Raw genomic sequence first — 16169 nt, 5'->3', positions numbered from 1 at the left:
ACCCTAGAAAAGAGTTCTTATGCTCTCAACAGGCCACTTAGCAGTGTTTACCTCCAAGCTGTGCCGACCTCTAAGCAAAGACTAGGGAATAGCCATGGCTAAGAAAGCATGTCAGCCCACCTGTGTATTCAAGAGGATAAGTTTCACTTCATTTCAGGATATTATGTGCAAATTAAGGCAGTTGTACATGTTTATTGAGTTCAGAGCTGTATTAGAGGAATTCTACTAGTATAATATCTAGCATCTTCAGTACAGAAGATAGCCCTCATAACACTGAAGAAACAGCATGTTACTGGAGTTTCTAATCACTTGGCCTTTTGCGATTTTTTTTTTTTTTTTTTTTCTGTTCCATAATAATAGTTGAGGTTTAGGGGTGTACTTGGTAGAGTTGACGGTTCGACTCGATGATCTCAAAGGTCTTTTTCAACCTGAACGATTCTATGATTCTATGAATATTCTACATGTATATGGAAGCCAGTCAATATGTAAATGAACGAAAATCCCCAGATACATGTGTTAGTGCACTTCTATTTTATTTTATTTTATTGGTATCTTTACCATCATGATTTCAGTCCTCAACCCTCAGTTCTGTCAAATTAGGTTCTTGTTCATCGTGTACTTCAAGTTTCTGTTCTTTCAGTGCCATAAACAAGTATGCCTTTTAAAGGCAGCTATTGCTTTGAGAAGCTCAGAATTTCAATATTGCACTTTATTGGTTGACATGCTGCTTTCATATGTTTGCAACATTTTAGTAACGGCGCAGGATTTGGTTTATTTTGTAATTATCCAGATTTCTATGTGCTGAAAGAAGTAGAGTTTCACATCAACCATCAGGTTTAAAATCTGTAATTGATGGGATATAAAATTACAAAACTATCTTTTATTTTCACTTACTATTTCTGTCTCAAATTTTGTTTCATTAAAAATAGGAGGTAGCTATATAATATTATCAGAGAGATGAGTTAAAATAATGATATTTGCTGCTGATGCTAAGTTATACGTGATAGAAAAATGAAGAGCAAGCTACAAAGATGTTCAAAGGACTTTGCAATCCTGAGGGACTAACTCATAAAGTGATATGTAAAACTCAGTGAAAGTAATAGTAAAGTGATACAGATGAAGAGGAAAAACAAAGCAAACATTATGTGCATTAAGAAAAGCGTGGCCAGCAGGTCGAGGGAGGTTATCCTCCTGCTCTATTCTGCCCTGGTGAGGCCACATCTGGAGTACTGTGTTCAGTTCTGGGCCCCCCCAGTTCAAGAGGGACAGGGAACTACTGGAGAGAGTCCAGCGGAGGGCTACCAAGATGACTAGGGGGATGGAGCGTCTCTCTTGTGAGGAAAGGCTGAGACCCAAGTCTCTTTTGCCTGGAGAAGGCGAGACTGAGAGGGATCTTATCAATGACCATAAGTATCTAAAGGATGGGTGTCAAGATGATGGGGCTAGGCTCTTTTCAGTGTGCCCAGCGACAGGACAAGGGGCCATGGGCACAAACTGGAGCACAGGAAGTTCCACCCAAACATGAGGAAAAACTTCTTGCCTTGGAGGGTGGTAGAGCACTGGAACAGGCTGCCCAAAAAGGTTGTAGAGTCTCCTTCTCCGGAGATATTCAAAACCCACCTGGATGTGATCCTCTGCAACCTGCTGTAAGTGAACCTGCTTTAGCAGGGGGATTGGACTAGATGATCTCCAGAGGTCCCTTCCAACCACTAACATTCTGTGATTCTGTGGTTCATGTCAGGCTCTGTAGTAGCTATTAGTGTCCAGGAAAGTGATCTTGGAATTACAGATCAATGAAAACATACACTCACTCTTAAGTACTACTCAAATAAACAAATAGAATGTAGGAATGATTAGGAAGAGAACAGAGAACAAAGCACTAGTATCTTAACGTCACTATTACTAATGAAACCATGTTGTGCTGCATCTTGAATGATGTATACAGTTTTGGTTCCCACATCTCGAAGCGGATCTAATATTACTGGAAAAGGTTCAGAGGAGGTGTCAAGAAGTGAGCAAGAGAAGTGGACATCTTCCAATGAAGGTGTGACAATAAGGGATTGAATTTGAAAAAGGCACAACTGAGATGAAATATATCCTATTCTATGCTCTGTACAATCATGAGTGGAATAGAAAAGATCGATAGGGATTTCTTTCTTTATTTTACTCTCCTTTTCTGTGTGTGAACTAGAGCATCAAACCTATCTGATAGCAAGTTCGAAAAGGATAGAAAGGCTTGTTCTTCCTGTTATATGATTACAGTTTGAACACTCTGCCACAGGATTTAAACAGTCTGAGAACTTATTAGAAAGCTGATGGAGTAAAAATCCATGGAGTGTGTCAGACAGACACTGCTGCTTGTCTGAAAATTCTTGCGCTCTAAGACACTGAAGTCTGAGAAACCCACTAGAGAAGTCTTTATGGTTGTCCCATTGTTATACTTTTCTCTGGGCATCTGTTGTTGACACAGTTGTAGTCATATACTTGACTAGAGAAACCCTTTATTTGATCCACCTAGACAGTTTTTCCTTTCCTGTGCTCCCAGATGTGAATTAATGGAAAGAGTTATTGTAAAACATTGTAGATTGAATGAGATTGATCTAGAATAAAGCTGTGCTTTCCCTTGGCTCTTTCTGTAACTACTTCTCTGATGTTATCTTTCTTTAAAATTGCCAGGCTACATTGTTTTTACCGTAGAAGTTATTATTACAGTTTCCATGGTTAATACTGTTTGGGGTTTTTTTGCTTAGCTCCTTGCAGATTCACTGTCAGGCCAAATCCCAAAGCTCCTGATCTCAACAGTCAGATCATATTTAATAACAAGACACTGTACTTTTCCTGTACATTATAACTCTTTTAATCGAGAATACATAAAAGCCATACCATTGTTGCAAATTAAAAATGAACTGCTGTGGAATCTGAAACTGGCAAAACAAAAAGCTGTTTATAAAAAGGCAAAAAAAAAATGTTTTATATATGCATAGCTAGATGAAGAAACTGAGATCCAGCCACCCAGCTTCTGCTAGTCAGAGTTCTCATATCTGTGCAGGGTAGTACAGTGCTGTGTGGAATTATTAGCTCCTTTCTAGAAGCAGAATCACTTTTTTCTCGTGTGATGAATGGTATTAACATGCTGTCTCTCAGTGGATGCATCAAGGGCTATGTAAGTTTGTTTGCATTTATTATTTTTGTGCTCCTTTTTCTGGGGTGTTCTGGATGCTGAAAATGTGCATAGATTCAAAGACAGCTGAATTAAGTAAAGGAATAAAAATACTCGAAGTACTATTATGTACAAAGGCATCTCCTGTGTTTCAGGAAGTTGAGGTGCAGACTGTACAATGCTGGGAGAGCATTTTCAGGAGCTACTGCTTTTTTTCTTTCGTTGGAGATGTTATATTTGACTGGTATGGCTATTTTTATGTTTTTCTGCAATGTATTTTTCTGAGCTTTGTGCAGATATGCCCACTGATTCACTAGTTAGGAAAAAGAAAAAAGAAACTACACAATTTTTTTTTTTTTTTTTTTTTTTTTTTTTTTTTTTTTTTAGTGTAAATGCAGTTTGAGGCTTCAGAGGGCAGAGGGGCTCTTTCTGGTATGCCAAAAATCCACTCCATTGTTCACACTTCTTTCCCTGGGGAAAGGTTCAGAGAATGAATACATGGCAGATCTTACTCATGCTGCTGTGAGTAAGCAACAATATCAATTTTTTTGACTTATTTTAGAAGTTTACCTTAGAATGAGATAAACTTGGCTATTAGAAGGCCTGTTTCTGTAGAATTGATTAGCTCAAACGTAACTGACATTGTAGTGAAAAACTGAAGTTAGAACAATCCTGTCCAATATACTTTATTGTTTGAGAAAATCTTACCAGGATAATCTCCCAGGAAATTGCTCCATGGTCATATACTTAATTTTCAAGATCTGTGTAAACCATGGAAAGTCTGTAAGGCTTCATATACAGCCTTGACTTTCAGGAATCTAAAGTGTTAAAATATATTGTGTACCTCACATATCTTCAGTCTGTCTTCAAATGTAACACCTGGCCTTCTGTCATTTGTAAGACATATTATCACTGACAACATAATTTCACATTCACTAAATGCTGCAGTGGTTTTGCACCAATTAGTTATACTAATAGGTGCAGATCTAACTGGTACAGACTTCTAGAATGTGCTTTCAATTAGAGAGGCTGGATCTGCTGTGGGCTAATCCAGAGAACAAAGTTTGTCTTGATGACTCTAGGGTGACACAAGAATAGCCTTAACACCGAAAAGAAAACAAATGAGTGTTCAGGCCATAGTTCTGCAGTTTTGCCAAATTTTTTTCTACTGCATTTCTTGCAAGCTGCCAAAGTAGAAAATGAAGTTTCCACTGACTGGCAACACACCACAACGTGCCTGTCATCTTGTCTGCCTTCAGGGCAAAAGCAGTCAGTGTGACAATGCTTGTGACCAATCTAGAGAGTCAAGAATCAAACACAATTCCTGTGGAACCCTACCTCTGGCCCTCAAAGTCACAACACAGTAGATTGTGGACACCATCAAATACATGACTCTGATGTCTAACGACCTAGTTCCTTCATTGCTGTCCTTTTTCAGGGAACCATCTTAAGACAAATTTTTTAAACAGTAGATCCTACTTAGGGCAACAACAGAAATTCTTAAGTGTCAGAGAGCGTTCTGTGTTGTTAGCTCTAAAAAAATAAGAGGGTAGTAGTCCTCCCTTGAAAGGAAACTTGCTTCTTTTGTAGACTACCGGAGATATGGAATACATTGCCATGATCCCCTTCCTGCAATCAGGACTGATTTGTAGCTCAGCCTTCTGGGGATGCTTCTTCAAAGTATCTGTCAAATCATGGTACAAGAAGAATTGGAATGTTGTGGTAAATCAGAATTGCTATGTGTGTGAGACCTTATGCCTTGGCCTTCTGGAGGTATTCAGCAGTCTGTGAGGACAGAAGAAACGCATGTCAAGGGAAGTGCTGTGTTAGCCGACTTTTTGGCGATTAGCAAATGAAATTGTCCCTGGATACACTTCTGAAGCCATCTACTATAACTGCATTGCAGCCAGAGTGCTGACTGTAGGGCCCTGAAATGGAGGTTTGAGGTGACCGGAGGGCTCTAAGGTGTAGGATCAAGTTTCATAAGTGAAGCAACCCTGATCTAGAAGTTAGACTAACCTAATTATGACAATAACTGATTGCTCTGCCATTAAGAATGATCTTCACACACCATTGCTGTGTGCAGGGTCACGCCACTGCTGTAATCTGAGCAAAGTTGATACACTGCTGGAAAGTATTCCTATTAAAATGTTTTATTATTTTCCTAATGTTCCTGTCATACTGAAATGGTGAGAGGACTTTCCTCTTGGTGAGACCCAGAAGCTTCTAATTTACTGAAGTCATAGTGTCTTACTACTTCCGTACAGATTGCATGTATGCAGGTCCTTTCTGTAGCACCTCCTAGGGGATTGATGCAGATAAGGATGGTCAACTTCACAGCTGTGCATTTTGTATCAGGAGAGAACAGGGTTAGTCTCTCTGCTCTTCCAGCCAAGGAAACAATTAGACTTTGCATGAAGCATATTGTGTGTTGGATCCTTCTTTGTGGTATACTTCTAGGCATTCCAAGTAGTCTGAAAACCTAAGGAGGTGTACACTTTGAACCACAACTAAAAAATCAAGTATTCCAGCCTTAAAAATGTGGGTTTAGACTTTTTCTGGGAGGGGGGAAAGCCACCAGATCTTTTTATTCTCATTTACAGGGAGTTCATTCTGTCCCTTTCCTTTCCTGAGGTTTTTTGTAAACCTGGACAAACTGGGTGGGATTTGCCTCTCTATAGTTGAGATTTTTCTGTTTCCTGTACTTCTTGTATCACTCAGCCAAACAACTCAAGTCCTTTCCTGCTCTTTGCTTCTGGGCCTGTACCACCACTGAGCCTATACTGCCATGACAATGAAGTTCCAAATTAAAAGTTTATTTGTGTCCTGGATGTTAGGTGATCTAGTCCTGTTCGGAGTTTTGGGATTTTTGCTGGTCTGTGATGGCTTGGCAGTCAAGATTAATCCCTCCTGTTTTAGCATATCAGATTTTAGGGGTACTATCTCTGTGTACTTCAAAAGTTTAGCAGGAAAGTTCCTGGTTCTGAGACAGGTTACCACTGTGGCATGTACTTTGATACAAAGTACTAAGCCTCTTGGGGAGTTATGGCATATATATGTTATGGGCTCTGTTAGCCAAAAAGCTCTTAAGCTTCTGAGAACATGCTGATGGCAGGAAGGCTCAAAGGACTCAAGCTGCTGAAGGTGAGTAATTGACTTGGTTCTTGGCCATTCCATATTTGTCTATTTTTTTTTCAATTATGAAAATACTTTTTCTTCTTTCTCAGTCACTACTTTCTGAAAAATAAGACCGATGTAGCCAGAAATTTAATTCAGAAGACTTAGCAAACTAAACTGGTTTTGTCTGTTTCCCTTTATCCAAACCTCCACAGTAATTGCTTTCTTGTGGTTCATGGTATACAATTCATAGTGATGGAGGTGATGCATCTATGTCTCTTAAACTACATTTTTTTAAATACTTGTGACACCATTAATTGTGATACTTGACTTTCAAATGTTTGTTGTCATTGTAGTTTTTTGCACTAATTTTTTGCAATCTAGATTATCAACAGACATCCTAAAATATTACCATAGGATCATAGAATACTTTGGGTTGGAAGGGAACTTTAAAGGTCATCTAGTCCAACCCCCCTGCAGTGAGCAGCAAATATATTAAATATATTTGGTATATAATATATTAAATATATTGAGTAAGCTTTCTAAAATAGCTTGTTTTGCACAGTAAGCCTGAGGAAGCTGTGAAATATTCAATATGCTATGCATTTGCTACTGCACTGTATGGGTGCTCCCACAGTGTATTAATAAAATAAACAGTTTAGACTGAAAGGAGAAAGAAATGCTTATGTGAATAAAAACAGTGTTTATCACTGCACAACTTAGATTTATATTCAAAGTCAAACTAGAGAAAAAAAAACTCAGTGTACATTTCAAGAGCTCTACCAAGTGTACGAGTGCTATTTGTGCTTCAGGAGTCATGAAAATGAGATTGGTTTATGGAACTGTGCAGTAGGTATCTAAAAGGATTGTTCCTTCTTTTGTTCACTTACATATGTTTGTGATGATGGCCCAACGAAGTGTTCATGAACTCACATAGTTAATGAGTTAAGAAGATAACAGGAGAACACATAATGCTGTTTGTGATGGTGTTTTTCTCATTTAACTGCATGACATTGTTATCTAACTTCAGTTTTCTCAAGTCCATTATCAGCGTGCTGTCTTCAGTTTTAACTGGCTTTGAACCCTAACACTGATGATTTTGCTCTTGTTACCCTTTTGTAATAGGGTTCCCTTTATATTTGGTATAGCTAAGCAAATTATTAGTAAACTGGTTCCCAAAATGTGATATAGATACCATTTGTGGTATGCGTATGGTATCAAAACATCACGTTAACACTTTCTGAACAGCCTACTTTGCACTGCTGTGGGAAGAGGTCCCCTTTCCCTTGGTGGTACCTGAGAAAATGAGTTTGAAAATGGCTGCATTATAAGATTTTTATATTTTTTTGAGAAGAAACTGAATTCAGAAGCTCAATATAAAACATGGCTTAGAAATCCCCAGTGCTTTGTTTTCCAACAAAATTTAAATATATATACATTAATTTAAAATTTTGTAAAAAACTTATAAATGACACGCTAGTATAGCATGTGACTTCAAATTACTTTGAGATGCTTTTATTACCCATCTCCATAGTGCGGTACTCCAGGGTCCGGTCTTCAGGGACATCTATGTCAGAAAATCCACTAGTGAAAATTTGTTAAATGTGCATCCAAATCAAATTTTGTCCACCTGGAGGTCCTTGTGATGATTGACCTGCTTTCCTCATTGCTCCATCTAGACCATGGAAACCCTGCCTAGAATTTTCCAAGGCACATTTGACTTTGCAAAAGAGCCAATGGTTGGCCTATTATGTCAGTTCAGCTATGCTCCTGGAGCAACAATCACTGATGCAGATATACAAATCTGAGGAGACATTGGTGTTGAGCTTACAGTAATGCAGTCTTTTCCTTGCAGCTGCCTTGAAAGATCTGTGGACTCAGTGCCTTCCACATTTCATGTACCATACAGATCCTTGAGGGAGGTCAGGATACTTCCAAAGTAGCTCATCAGCATCTCAGAAAGCTTCCAAAAATGCATGTGGAGCACTGGATAGGTACTGTTTGAAGCCATCTTACTCAATTTGTCTGTCTTTTGTTAAGTACCATCCAATCTCTGAGCTCCTGTCACTGCTAATCAGTTATATTCTAGTATTTTAGATCAGGCACAGACATAAAGCGTGCAAGTTTTGCAGCTTTTGAAAAATCATTGTACTGCTTTACTCTGAAATCTCCAACAGAGATCATCACTACTACAGGAAAAAATATTTGGCATAGAAAGCTTTTCAAAGTAGGAGAATTGTGAGCTGTAAGAATGTAAAGCTGAAACAACATTTTAATAGGAAATATGGTGCAAATTTTTAAGAACTAGGTTTTTATGGGTAAACAAATAAACAGATCAGCCTCAAAAAAGAAAGTCATTGTTTTCCAATTGGAAAATTTATTACCACTACATTTAAAGCCTTGAGTTTAAGAATTGCTGGCCATTGGAAACCTGGCAGTTGGAAAATGTCTATTACAGCAACAAATTTAGTATGAGTTTTGTATTCTTTTTCTGTTTTCAGTGATATCTCTGTGTGTAATTAACACACATTTGATTTTAAGAGATGGATGAATATGAAAACAGTAGCTCTCAGTAGCTTTCTGATGCATAAATACGCTTTCTAAAATTCTCACTGGGCAAATACACTCTAGACCATTATGTTTTCCAGAATTTGTTTCGTTGCTTCAGTGTGTGTAGTCTTGCTTGCTTGCTCTTGCTCTTTCCTTAGCATTTCAAGGAAGTGTTTTGAATAGCCTTTGATCATAAATTTGATTCCAGAGAGCTGTCTGCTGTGCTGACTTATTTTTGCCATATTAGGTGATTTTTGCAGTTCGCAACTCCAGGAACTCTTGAGCTCCCTGGTTTTTCAATTCCTGAAGCTAAACAACAGCAGTTCAGTTCCCGATAGAAAGCTCGGTGGAATCAAATTACCTTGTGTGCAGTGACACAGCTTGGGTGTTATTTCCATTCTGGAGGGAATGGTGCTAGTGACCACTGTAGGTTGTGTACTGCTGGTGAGCAAAGGCTTTATTTTGTTATTAAAAAATCATTGCTTTTTGAGGGGAAAAAAAATATGCTTCAGTCTGTCAGCTGAGTCATTTGAGAAAAGGCACGGCATTTTCTTCTGTCCTCTTGTGGTTTCCCTCAAAATCAGATTAGTATGTCTCAGCAGAACGAAAGTGCAAATGTGTTTTGGAAGCCAGACGCAAATGCTTGTATTGCTTGGCATCAAAGCCATGGGTTCCTTCAGGCGAGTGACACAGGTGAGATTAAGAGTGAGGGTGGGAGGGTATACCCTCTGGTGTTTGCAATGAAACTGTAATAACAAGCAGAATGCAGCCACTCATGGGGGCCTGGCATGCAGCAGCAGCTATTGTGGTGTGAGGTGTGGCCAAAGAAACCAGAGGTCACTGTCCATTTTGTAGGGATCTGGGCTGCTGAGAGCAAAACTGAGGGTGGCACGCTGCCATGCAGGACCGGCTTTTGTTAGCGTGTTATGTAATGTGGAAGTAAAAAATAATGCAGTTGTTAAATAATGTAGTCATTAAATGCAGCTCTTTGTTCTTTAATCAGAGATTCATGAATACTCTAGCTGTGAGCCTGCCTGGCTCTGGGATTCTTAACTATGTTGGAAAAGCCTCAGTCAGGACCTTACGGACTTCGAAAGGGCAGGGGAAGGCTTGAGGATTCTTATTCAATTGTTCGTAAATTATACTGATTGGGTTCTTTCTATGAGGTTTCTGTGGTGTACAGATTTTTTCTTTTTTTTTTCTCCTTCAGTTATGATGGCTAGAGACTGTAGGTTTTGAAACTAATATTCTGAGTTTTTCACATCTCATGAGAAAGTAGGGCTTTGAGAAAAAAAACATGTTATTGCAAGACTTAGCGTTGTAAAAGTTGGCAGCAGCGTGTTGGAGGAGATGGACTAATTGGGGAGGAAGGAATTTTCGCACTGTACTGCAGCATTGTACAGCTTGTCTGACACGTTTTACTTAGTTTTGTTTGTCTTTTGAGGAATTAGGTATTGGACTTCATCAAATACAAGATTTTTGATCTGATGAATCATTGATCTATATTAGGATAATTATGGATAACTTATGTTATTGTACTTAATTTAATTTATATTAAGTACTTTTTCCCTGGCTAACAACTTCTATTACAAATAGTGCATGAGATTTTTTTTAAAAAATTGTTAGCTTCATGCAGTAGAAAATTTATCTGTAGTACAAATTGTACAGAGGTTATAGATAACACTGTTGGCTGTTGTGACTTGTGACCTACTAACTATACTTTGCCCTTTTTTGGTGGGTGAGTTGGATTGGTCATGTAAGTATTTAGATAAATCCAGCTCAGGTGTGCATTTTTAATATCCATGAATATACTACTTCACCAAAAAAATCTTTAAAATTATAATGCAAGTTTTATATTCCAAATTCCATATAAACTGATTTTTTTAAAATTCAGAGATACCACATTGTTGGACATAAAACCTGCTTTTTATTCATATAGTAAAATCATTCATAGGTATTGCAAAATAGAACTTTGATTGTGTTTCTTTTTTAATTCCCACTGCTAGGCAGTGTTTATCAACACCTAAGATTCATATTGCATGTTTCAAGTCTGAATCGATTAAATCAATGTGACACGCTGAGGCTGGGCCAAGTCTTGTCTAATCAGCAGTCAGCACTGTTGCTCAGGCATGAGGCTCCCAAAAATAGAAACACAAGAAGTCAAACAAGTAAGTGGAAGGGCACTAAAAGAAAAAGTGCTGCTAATTCCACTGTTGACTTTCTGTCTAATGGATTCTTGTTCCCAGGCCACGCTAAGTAAAGCAACTGGCGCGGGGTGTGTTTCTGCAGATGGCTCAGCAGTGACACACGCGGCCCAGCTGGTTGACAGGTGTTTGATTTGTATTTAACAAGTACCTCACACAAGCCAGTTTTGGTTTGCTCTTTTTTTTTATTTACAGATACTGAGAAGCTAGTCAGCTGATGCTTTTTCTTCAGAATTAACACCCCTTTGACTATGCTCCCTATTTGTTCTGAATGGCAGTTCTGATTTTCCCTTTCAAATGAAGAGAACTTCGTTTTAGTTTGTAATAAGATGCTCAACAGGAGGAAGTTAATCCATTTTTAACTTTGTAACCTGTTAACTTTACATGTGGCATATGCACAACGTTTTATTTTTAGCCATTGACAATAAGATCTCAAGAAATGTTTATATAGCTGTCTACTTCTTAGAATGAAAATTCCCTTAAAAAGTATGCACGGAAGGAGAGTCCTAGACTTCTGGGGTATAGCTGTTACACTCTGTGTCTTCCCATTACGTGAGAAAGCCTTGGGACTTTCCTATACAGTGTAGCACAAGACTGGAGTAAAAGAAATTCCCTGCCCAGAGGAGCATACCGTATTGATAGAGATGTACTTGAGGCTGCGAGGGAAGAGCAAAGGTGGGAAACTACTTAAAAGATGAGAATAAATAGTGTACAATGCTATTCCTTATTGACTTTGTTGCAACCTACATAACTGCATCCTACATAATTGGAGAGAGAATGTCTCAGTGGTGGCCTGTTTATTTAATTACACTTTGGGCTTCTTTTTTTTTAATTTTATTTTTTTTAAATAACTGAGTGGAAGAAATTACAATCTTTGTGGCATTTGTTAGTCAGTGCTGTGATAGCAACTCTGCTGGCAAAACCAGCAATGGAAATAGTAAAGTATCAGGATGCTCTTACAGATCATCTTTGATTAATGTGAACTCTCAGAGCCTTAGCCAGTAGGATGTGTCATGTAACAGTGACTATGGCCAGAATGTCTCTGTCCCGTTCCATCCCCTCCCCACCACATTCCTTCATACTTTAGTCTGAGCATTTTTCTTTTCTAGTATTGAATCCATGAGGTGGAAGAAGGTGAGACTTCAGGAACTGTTAACAAAAATGCGTGGCTCTTTGCAAGTGACAAGGTTATAATGCCAGTGTTGTGAAATAGCCAGAATATCACCCTGTAGAATTTAGTGTACTGGCAGTACTTCTGCTGAACCTCAGAAGAATGAGAAAGGAATTCAGCTGGAGAAATGGCTGTCAGAGTAGTGTTGATTCTCTAAATAAACATCGGGTTTTAGTGAGAGGATGATTAAAAACTCATGCAGAGAGCCCATGTCCCTTGGATAGTGGACTAGCTTCTTTCTGTCAGGTGTCCCAGATATGGGGTATGGAATAGGCTAACAAGCCTCAAAGAGCTTAAGAAAAGGGCCTGAAAGGAAAAGGAACAACCCTGCAAGACTGAGAAGTCGCTGTTACCCACAAAGCTGCTCAGAATTGATAGTAGTAGGGTGCACCTGTAGACTTACCTTTAGGGAGCAGTTCCTAGGGCTCCTGTGCTGATAGTAGATCCACCAATCCCAGATTCATGGTGGGGAACTGTCTGTTAGAGTCCTAGATATGTGGTCAGTATATAGTCTTCATCCAAGTACTAGCCAGTCTCCAAAATACATCAAATGTCAAAATGCATTGTTTTTGAAGTGAGGAGATATATTTCTTGGGAAAGTCTTAAACTTTTGAGTGGAAATGGAGATGTGGAAACAGTATCTTGAACTGCTTTATTTATCAATAGTTGATAGGAGCTTTGCAACTACACAAGCACACCAACAATATAGTATTTCAGAAAAAGTACTTATCTGACTTAGTTCCTAGATTAGAAATTTCACTCTATATGTGGTCTATTTATTTTTGATTCACCTTAAATCCTTAGTTTTGCTACTGCTTTTTTTGTATTTCATATCTGTGTGGTAAGACATTAGACTTAATAGTGTTTAGTGGTCTGTGGGACAGATCTTTGTTAGTGTAAACTGACATTTGTACCAATCTGCCTCCTGAATCTTCAGGTTATGGAAATGGATGATAATGATGATAATTCCCACAGGAAAGAATAGCCTCTGACATGTAAGAGGTTGACCAATGATGTTTACCTTCCTAATATAAACTTGGGTCTCCAATTATTATGGTGATTATAATAGTCATAATATATTTTATTATTTTGAAAAGACCTTGGCAATTCTCCAGTATTGGATAATGCTTTTTAACTTATATTTAACATTATTGTGTTTCAAATATTATTTTAACAAGGTCAATTAGATTCATTTCCAGTTCTGTTGAAACTTCAATAGGATTTAGGTTTGCTTTAATGCCGTGTTATGGCTGGGTTTACAATAAATCAAGATATGGTGTGTAAGTGAGACAATTTTTCTTTTGACAGATCTCCTGTACAGGAAAAAACATACTTACAAAAATCTATCAGTTGTCCATGAGTATAAGATCACTTCGAAATTTTTTCTACTGTGTTGCTTCAGGTGATAGAAATATCCAACTGGCTAGACATCATGTTCTAAAATGTTCGTCCATAAGACATTATGAATCTTTGAGATCGTTTTGCAGCCAGAAGCCTATTTGCCTATTTTTGGTGCTTTACAGGAAGAATTCTCATGGCTTTTGTTTGCATTTTCTTTATGCTCTGTGTATGGTGTTGTGGGTCAACTGAACTGGATTGTTTTCAAGCCCATGTTCAGTTCCTGTCTGCAGTGCATTTTTAAATAACAGTCTAAAATAAAATTAAAAAAAAATTTAACATTATCCACTTCTATGTAGTAGTGTAGCATGCTTCTTACCCTTCTTACCTAAGGAATGTAACTGGATGGTGAACCTAAATAAAGACTGTTAGTTGAGTCATTTGACTCGGACTGAAAAGTAGAGGAAAAAATTGTAAAGGCCCTTCAGGCTCTAGGACACAGTGAGACAAATGAGGAAAAGCCGTCCTGTTCCCCTGCTCTTCCACATTGCCTGGAACTTTCCCCTTGCTTGTAAAGCTCCATCGTTACAGCCCATAAGGGCTCCACAGAGGCTGATGAGTTTCCTCTTGCAACTGAGGAACTATATCCAAACTACCCAAGGTCCTCTGGTTTTGTGCTGATAATACGGTCTGCCTTCATTTGCTCCTCTATTTGCTATTTAGTTTCTTGCAGTCCAGTTCTGTTTTGTTTGAAATCAGTGGCGTTTAAGAGTGGTGACTGGAAATGTGCCTTCAGCTTGGGGAAGAGTGGCTGGAAAGCTGACTGCTGGAAGAGGACCTGGGTGTGTTGCTGTTGTTGGCAGCTGGCTGAACAAGAGCCAGCAGTGTGCTCAGGTGGCCAAGAAGGCCAACAGTGTCCTGTCCTGTATCAGAAATAGCGTGGCCAGCAGGAGTAGGGAGGTGATCGTGCCCCTGTACTCGGCATTGGTGAGGCCGCACCTCGAGTACTGTGTGCAGTTTTGGGCACCTCAATACAAGAAAGAAATTGAGGTGCTGGAGCTTGTCCAGAGAAGTGCAATGAAGCTGGTGAAGGGACTGGAGAACAAGTCCTATGAGGAGTGTCTGAGGGAACTGGGGTTGTTTAGCCTGGAGAAAGTGAGACTGAGGGGAGACCTTGTTGTGCTCTACAACTACCTGAGAGGAGGTTTTAGTGAGGCGGGTGTTGGTCTCTTCTCTCAAGTAACTAGAGATATGACAAGAAGAAATGGCCTCGAGTTGTGCCAGGGGAGGCTTAGACTGGACATTAGGAAAAACTTCTTTGCCGAAAGGGTTGTCAAGCATTAGAACAGGCTGCCCAGGGAAGTTGTTTTGTGGTGGACTTGGCAGTGCTAGGCTAACTGTTGGACTCTGTGATCTTAAAGGTCTTTTTGAACCTAAACAATTTTATGATTCTTGATGGAGAAGGTCAAGGAGGCAGTTGTCACTTCTTTAAGGACATGCAATAGTGGTGAATATCATTTGTGTTTGCTAAATGCAGAAAGAATGCCCACTGACAGCAGAGGCTCTTCTGCTGCTGATACTTTTTTTAATGATAACTCCTTGACATCTATCATAAAGGCTTCAGTGAGTTCATTATCAGTTTTTGAAATTTAAAAAAAATAAAAATAAAAGGCAATATGCTGGCCTGTAGTTATGCATGAAAATAAATGGACTGGTTCTTTCATCTCAGGTTTTTCAGAACAGCTTCTCTGACTTCTCATGTTATGTGAAAATAGTTTGTGGGAGCAAAATATAGAAACAAACTTTTGACTTATGCACTTTATTTATGAAATACATGTGCTTTATGTATTTGAATATGGAAATTGTGCAATTGCATACTTTTTAAGACATGCTAATAGTAAAAAAAAGGAAACAATGCCAACTGGAGCGCAGTCTGGAGTAAGGATCCCTGTGGCCACGTTATCTCAAGCTCTGAGCTGTCTCTGGCTACCAATTCTTTAGTTTTCATGCAAAGCACCAAAACCTAAATTTTCAAGTGTTGTTTAATTTGGAGTGTGTTAATTTCTAGTTGCCTGAATGGATAGACAAGTCAGATTTGTCCCAAAGATGCGTATCGGGAAGGGCTGGGAATGAGGAAAAAATGCTGCCTCCTGAACTCAGATTATGTTATGAGATGCAAATGAGAACAGTAGGGCTGCTTCCATTTGCCTTTCTCTTGAACAACTGCATAAAAAAGTCACAGAAGCTCTGATCACTAGGTTGCAAGAGTCCTCTGACCAGCCCTCACTTCCTTGGCCAAATCATGGTGTACCTGCTCTGCTGGGGCTGCTGTGGAAGCAGGACGGAGCAAAGGAAATGAACTATTTGCCTGTCACAAGCTCTTCTTCATCAGGTTATTTTATGGGAGGATCTTATGCTTGCTCACATGAGTCAAATTTCCATCAACGATAGCACTGAGCAAGTACTCAGCAAGTGCTGAGTACTGGTAGTTCAGCAGTAATCAAGTGGGAACAAAAAGATCAGTAGATGAAGTGAAACCAAAACATCAGAATGCTTAGCAGAAACTTCCTGACATGACTAATCCAGGAGATTCATGGGGCAAGTCTTAATAAGTGTCAGGTGAATATAT

General features: G+C 38.9%; 1 protein-coding gene across 1 annotated transcript in view; it reads left to right on the top strand.

Moving 5' to 3' along the window:
* The window catches only part of COL19A1 (collagen type XIX alpha 1 chain), a 198961-nt gene that overhangs the window by 49227 nt on the left and 133565 nt on the right, over positions 1-16169 (top strand). The window lies entirely within an intron of this gene.

Source organism: Leptosomus discolor, chromosome 2, assembly GCF_034619465.1.
Source record: "Leptosomus discolor isolate bLepDis1 chromosome 2, bLepDis1.hap2, whole genome shotgun sequence".
NCBI lineage: Eukaryota > Metazoa > Chordata > Aves > Leptosomiformes > Leptosomidae > Leptosomus > Leptosomus discolor.
Note: the sequence above shows the minus strand (reverse complement) of the source record. Positions and strands in the feature narration are given on the sequence as shown.